Raw genomic sequence first — 6,267 nt, forward strand, 5'->3', positions numbered from 1 at the left:
GGGACCAATATTACAAATTCTCTTTTTAGTTTGGAAAATTATTCTATTTTTATATGCCAAAATATAGGAATGAACCATTTGGAACGAACGGAACGCCCGGGTCTTTCGACAAAAGAGTATGCCTCCAATAATTTTGCTCAACAACATCAAGAGTGAAGCCATCCTTTAGGTAACCGCCGGGGCGAAGAAATTGGGCAACATCGTATCGGGAAAGTAACACTCTTTTGTTTGTTTTCAGTTACGACGTGTATTTCAAACTCTTTTCTTCCTTAATTAATATATGAGCCAAACCTTTTGCCTCGGTTTCGAAAAAAAACTTTAGTACCTCGTCACACCAGATCTGCATGCATACGCCGCCACTGTGCTCCCGAATGTCGCCGTGCAGCCAGCGGGGATGAGGTCAGGGGTTGGAGGTGCACTAGGGTTCTCCCGGTCTTTTGCGGACGAAGAAAGGAAAGTTTTCCTCTGGTTAGTTGCATACAAAGTCATAGTCTGGCCATCTGCTGCAGCGTGCGGTTTTGGCTGTAACATTTGCACACGACCTCCTCGGATGAAGATGATCCAAATATCAAAATCGTCCATTTTGATTATATGAAGACTTTTCATCTTGAAACCTTTTACATTTGATGCTATCTTAATTGCATTTTCTGTCATGTTAAAATATGGTGTCAACAATGTGCTCACCGTTGCCGGGCAGTTCCGGCTGCACCTACAGGCTGCCGATCCTGGGGGAGAACGTGGCCGTCCTGTCGTCCGGCATGGAAGAGGTGAGGACAAACCTCTGGACATTCAGTTTTAAGCTACATGCATTATTCTGGCTAACCCATAAAACCTTGGCGCGTGCTAGGAATCATCCGACTTATATGTGTGTAAGATTAGCCGCCTGGACCACCGTTAGATTGATCCGTTGGATCTGTCCGTGGGAATTTACATGCACGTGTCGCTTTCCACCGAGCGTACTGGCCAGTCCTTATTTTCTTTCTTCTGGTCGTGACTGGTCGCAGCAACACTTTACATGCACCTTGCTCTAGTCAATGCTGCCAAGTCTGTAGCCATGTATGTCTCACATCTTGATTGCATTTCACTTTGCAGGGTTTCACTTGATTGCATTTCACGGATTGATGGAAAAAGTAGAAGAAAACAAAAACTTGGTCGTATTTTTGCAATTAAACATAGCAGCTATTGTAACAACAAAAAAATACGGGAAAAACAATGAAAAATAATTCAATATTTACTATTAATCACATAGACTGTTGCAAAAGTATCGTTAAACTAAAATACCTTTTTTAACAGTCGCAACAACAAATAGACTAGAAAAGCCATGTTTTCAGATTTCTTCTGTACTAGATGGAACCAGCTTTGCAGCGTCGCACGGCCGACTTTGCAACAAACAGAAACAACGGTGGTTGACCTTGCAACATAGCGTATCTGGTCTGCAGTATCGACTCGTGTGGTCCCGTGCTACGAGGGGGCCGCCGTCGTGATGCGAGGCGTGCCGAAAGCCGGTGTTATGGGAGTGTCTTTGTGTTGCCTCAAGGTTGCCGAAACGTGACGATGTTGCGTTGACATGCTTCGAGGGCCGCGGGGATGGCACGACGGCTATGTGCTTCGGCAACCGGGACTATGCTGTGACGACAACCCGACTACTTCGATGATGTTACGCCAACAACCCAACTGCTTCAACGATGTTGCGACGACTTGCTTTGACGACCGCGGTGTGCTTTGACGGTTGCGGTGATGCTATGACGACAACCTGGCTACTTTAATGATGTCGCGATGGCGTGCTTCGATGGATGCGGCAGGTGCTTCGATAGCCACGACGATGCTACGATGGCAACCTGGCTGGTTCAATGATGTTGCGACGTCGTGCTTCGACGACCGCGGGGATGGCACGACGGCTCTGTGCTTCGCCGACCGCCACAATGCCACAACGACAACCCGACTACTTCGACGATGTTGCCCTAGCAGCCCGACTATTTCGATGATGTTGTGATGGCATGATTTGACGACCGCGGTGTGCTTTGACGGTTGAGGCAAGCTACGACGACAACAACCTGACTACTTCAATGATGTTGCGATGGCATGATTTGACGACCGTGGTGTGCTTTGACGGTTGCGGCAAGCTACAACGACAACCTGACTACTTCAATGATGTTGTGGTGGCATGATTTGACGACCGCGGTGTGCTTTGACGGTTGCGGCAAGCTACAACGACAACTTGACTACTTCAATGATGTTGCGATGGCGTGCTTCGACAGCCGTGACGATGCTACATGGCAACCCGACCGCTTCGACGATGTTGCGACGTCATGCTTCAACGGCCGCAACGGGTCCTTCGGCAGCCACGACGATGCATGCAGTAACCAACTGTGACGGTGGCATGCTTCAAATGGTTACGACGATGCTGCGATGGCGTGCTTCAACGACCACGGTGATGCTGCGATGACGTACTTTGATGATGTTGCGATGGCATGCTTACCCGCCATAGCGGTGGTCCGACGACAATGGTCCGACTACTTCGACGATACTACAACGACAACAGCGTACTTCGATGATGTTGCGATGCCATGCTTACCGGCCATGGTGCTGCTCCGACGACAATGGCATGGCTACTTCGACAATACTACAACGGCAACCCAGCTGCTCCACAATTGTTGTGATGGGGATGCTTAAACGGCCACGGCATCAAAGACGCTACTCTAAACATTGCTATATCCAAAGCAACCATGATTCCTTGAACTTGCTAGTACCAAATCCAACAAATATCCATGACCAGTGTCAAGAAAATGGTGTTGGAATCCTTGTTTGGTGCTTGCTAAGTGTTTCATCTTAAGATTTTTGTCTAAAAAATATATGATTTTGAGATTATTTGCAGCATCATATATGTTGATATCTGGCAAAGCACTACTAAGTGTGATGTAAAAAGAAAAAAAAATGGGACCACGTACCTTTATGCGAGCAGGCTATATGCTACGTACTCCACGGACGGAGGGAGTAGTAACTAGGATGGGTTGGGCAACTCGCCTGATAGGTAGAGCGCTCCGAGCGCGCTTGGTGCCACATGATTGTGTCCGATCAGACGGCGCGCGAGGCGGCTGACAAACCAGGAAATCATCCGACTGTTTTTAAACCTTTTCCTAAAACCTTTCAGAGAACGGAGCCTGACGATGACGAAACGGTACGTGAAAGGTGGAGCTGTAGTAGAATCCGCGCTGGATACTGTACTTCGTCGGCTCAGGTACTGCAGAAATACAAGCGCGGCTTCGATCGAATTACATCACTGAATGTTGGGCCGCATTACCGCATAGCTGAGTGTTTCTTTCGCACGGACGCCGACGTTTTTGGTACATTATGTTCCTAGCCATCCTGGCGGTGACACTGCTGCAGCTGCTGTACGAGGTGCTGAGCGAACTGCTCGGTATGCCAGCGCCGAGGAAGAGGGTAGGAGCCTGGGCTCGTTCTACGACTGTGTCGGCTCCAGCGACGGCGGCTATGCGTGGTGTGCTGCGATGCCCGGACTGCGGCACCCGCGCTCGTTACGTTAGGAACTCTCATCATTACGGCATCATTAGTGCGGTCTACGTCTTCTGCCGTGGAAAAAGTTTGTTTGGCTGTAGGTCATGGTACATTTGTGTGGGAAGCTCAAGAAGGTGAGGAGAATCTTGTGCGTACGAGGGAGACGGTGGCTTGTGGCACTGGCAGGTTTTCTCCATCTCCTGCCAGGAACTGAGGATGGACATTTCTGACTGTGAGAGACGAAAAAAAAGACAACAATTGTGAACTACAACGGATCGCCCACCGTGGGGCTCGAACCCACGACCACAAGGTTAAGAGCCTTGCGCTCTACCAACTGAGCTAGACGGGCTTGATGAATTGTTTCTAACTATAGCTGTAATGATGAGAGTTCCTAATGTAACGAGCGCGGGATGTGTTGAGCATTTTGCACTAGCATTTTGTGACATGTTTTTCTAACATGGTACTGACGCATACACTCATGCATGAACCCTATGGATGCACGCACGTAACCCCCGTGAGCATCTCAGAGAGGCTGAACTGATACATCATCTTAAGATTGTCGAAGTTGTCACAGACGATTTTGTAATCGACAGGAATGTCTCCTTCCATTCCCACTAAACGCACATCGCTATAAGACCTGAAATAAACCTAGTAAAATGCAAGCACCAGTGTCAATTGTAGGATTTAAACTTTGATGGGCTGGAGATACCACTGTCCGCCTCACCAACCAATCATTGGTTGGTTCGCGTTATCATTATTTTTATTATGGGCATTCTCTAGCTCTTTTTCAACTGTGGGCATTATCAGTTTTCTTTCTCCCCTTGAAAACAGGCATCTACGTTTCTTTTCACTTCTCCCACAAGGTCGGTGTTCCCATCCACCTCCGGTCACTGTCCAAAGGCGAATGAGAACTCGGCAGCAGTAACAATACATGATCCCGCAAAAAAAAAAAAGACAACACATTGATGGAATAAGTGCCTCCATCCTTCTTCCCTTTCCAATGGTATTTGCTTCAACGTTGGTGGCAATCTTGTAAAGGATGGCCACGTGGAACTGAACAACCAAAGCTATTATGTTATGTATCAGGAGTTTGGTTTCGTGAAACTCTTCGCCCAATATGTATGGTGGTAGGCAATGGCGAATCTAGAAAGAAAATGGAGGGGAAGGCGTGCTGAGCTGCGTGTGTCGTGTGAACATGTGTTGGGCTGGGGCTGGCAAGTGGCTAGGTTGGGCCTTGAGAGTATTAGTAAAAAAGAATGCAACGCTGGAGGGGGGGCTTGAGCCTGTTAAAGCCCCCCCCCCCCCTCCCGAGTAGTTTCGCCACTGGTGGTTGGGGCGGTACAAGGGATCTCCTTGTAGTGGCTTTATTATTAGGTCAATGATATTTTGTTGGCCGGTGGAGGCTAGATGCAAGTGCTAGAAGCACCAACGACTATGTCAGGTCTAGTTGTGGATGATGATGCACATCTGTTTGCTTGTTTTTATGATGGTTAGATCAGTGTCGTTATCTATATATACTCTTTAGGGGGTGATGACACTACGCCGCCAACAAACTTAGGATGCAGCCATGCCGATGTTCAATCGACGTTGTCTTTGTTATGTCTTCTATGGACTGGATTCAGCCACGGTTTTCAAAACACATTAGGTGATAGGAGTTTATTAGGTCTTATGGTGATTGTTGGTTGCTTTTATGTTTTGCAACAATGGATGCTTGCATCATTTTTCTCATAGAAGAATGCCGCTCTTTAATGAATATAAAATATCATCACAAAGAGTTTTTCAGATATAATCCGGAGTTACAGATAGAATCGCCAGAGGAAGCACACACATGTGATAATGTATGAGTCACGACATTGTGATTGTTCCTTGACATGAATCATATTTCAAATGCCTCGGGTGCATTCTCTAAACCTAGGGTACCATAAAACTAAACACGTCACTGAGAAAAGATAATAAGAAACATGAACTCCCAACAATGGTTGTCACACCTCTCAACATGTCGTTAATCTTGTACTTCCTCTGTTTTTATTTACTCTGCATATTACAGTTGACCAAAGTCAAACTTCGTAAAGTTTGACCAAGTTTATAGAAAAGAATATAAATATTTACCATAACAAATCTATATGATGTGAAAGTATGTTTAATAATGAATCTAATGGTATTATTTTGTTATTGTATATGTTAATATTTTTGTTTATAAATCTCGTCAAAGTTTACAAAGCTTGACTTTGACCAAAGCTAATATGCAGAGTAAATAAAAACGGAGGGAGTATGATATTTTCTGGAAGACCCTTTGGGTTGTTGGTATGGACCAAGAAATTCCAAGGGATGTTTAAACACTAGCAGTGGATAGGGACGATTCATGCATTACACGGTTGCCATATTCATTACCGTATGTTCATATACGTTGTAATAGGTAATAAAAACACAAGCGGGGATAGCTCAGTTGGGAGAGCGTCAGACTGAAGATCTGAAGGTCGCGTGTTCGATCCACGCTCACCGCAATGTCATTTGTTTTTTTCAGTTAAAAAAAACGAAAACTCTGTAGGTCTCAGAGCGGGTCTCTCGGACTACTGTGATTTTCTTTCCTTTTCCATCAACAACTCTCACAGTGGCTCCGTAAAAAAAAAAAAACTTGCAGTGGTTCCGTCAAAAATGAAAAACTCTCACAGTGGCAATTCTCTTGTGTAAAGACTGAAGCCTGAATGTAGACTAGAGCCTGAAAAGAGAGAGCAGACCGGTTGTCATTTG

General features: G+C 46.0%; 2 non-coding genes across 2 annotated transcripts; one reads left to right on the top strand and one right to left on the bottom strand.

Annotated features, from left to right (window-relative positions):
• Window positions 1–3,792: 3,792 nt before the first annotated feature.
• On the bottom strand, window positions 3,793–3,865 carry TRNAK-CUU. Its single transcript has one exon. It is a non-coding gene; the product is annotated as a tRNA-Lys (tRNA).
• A 2,082-nt stretch (window positions 3,866–5,947) lies between these two features.
• On the top strand, window positions 5,948–6,020 carry TRNAF-GAA. Its single transcript has one exon. It is a non-coding gene; the product is annotated as a tRNA-Phe (tRNA).
• The last annotated feature ends 247 nt before the right edge of the window (window positions 6,021–6,267 follow it).

The sequence above is a fragment of the Triticum dicoccoides genome, chromosome 1A (genome assembly GCF_002162155.2).
Source record: "Triticum dicoccoides isolate Atlit2015 ecotype Zavitan chromosome 1A, WEW_v2.0, whole genome shotgun sequence".
Taxonomy (NCBI): Eukaryota; Viridiplantae; Streptophyta; class Magnoliopsida; order Poales; family Poaceae; genus Triticum; species Triticum dicoccoides.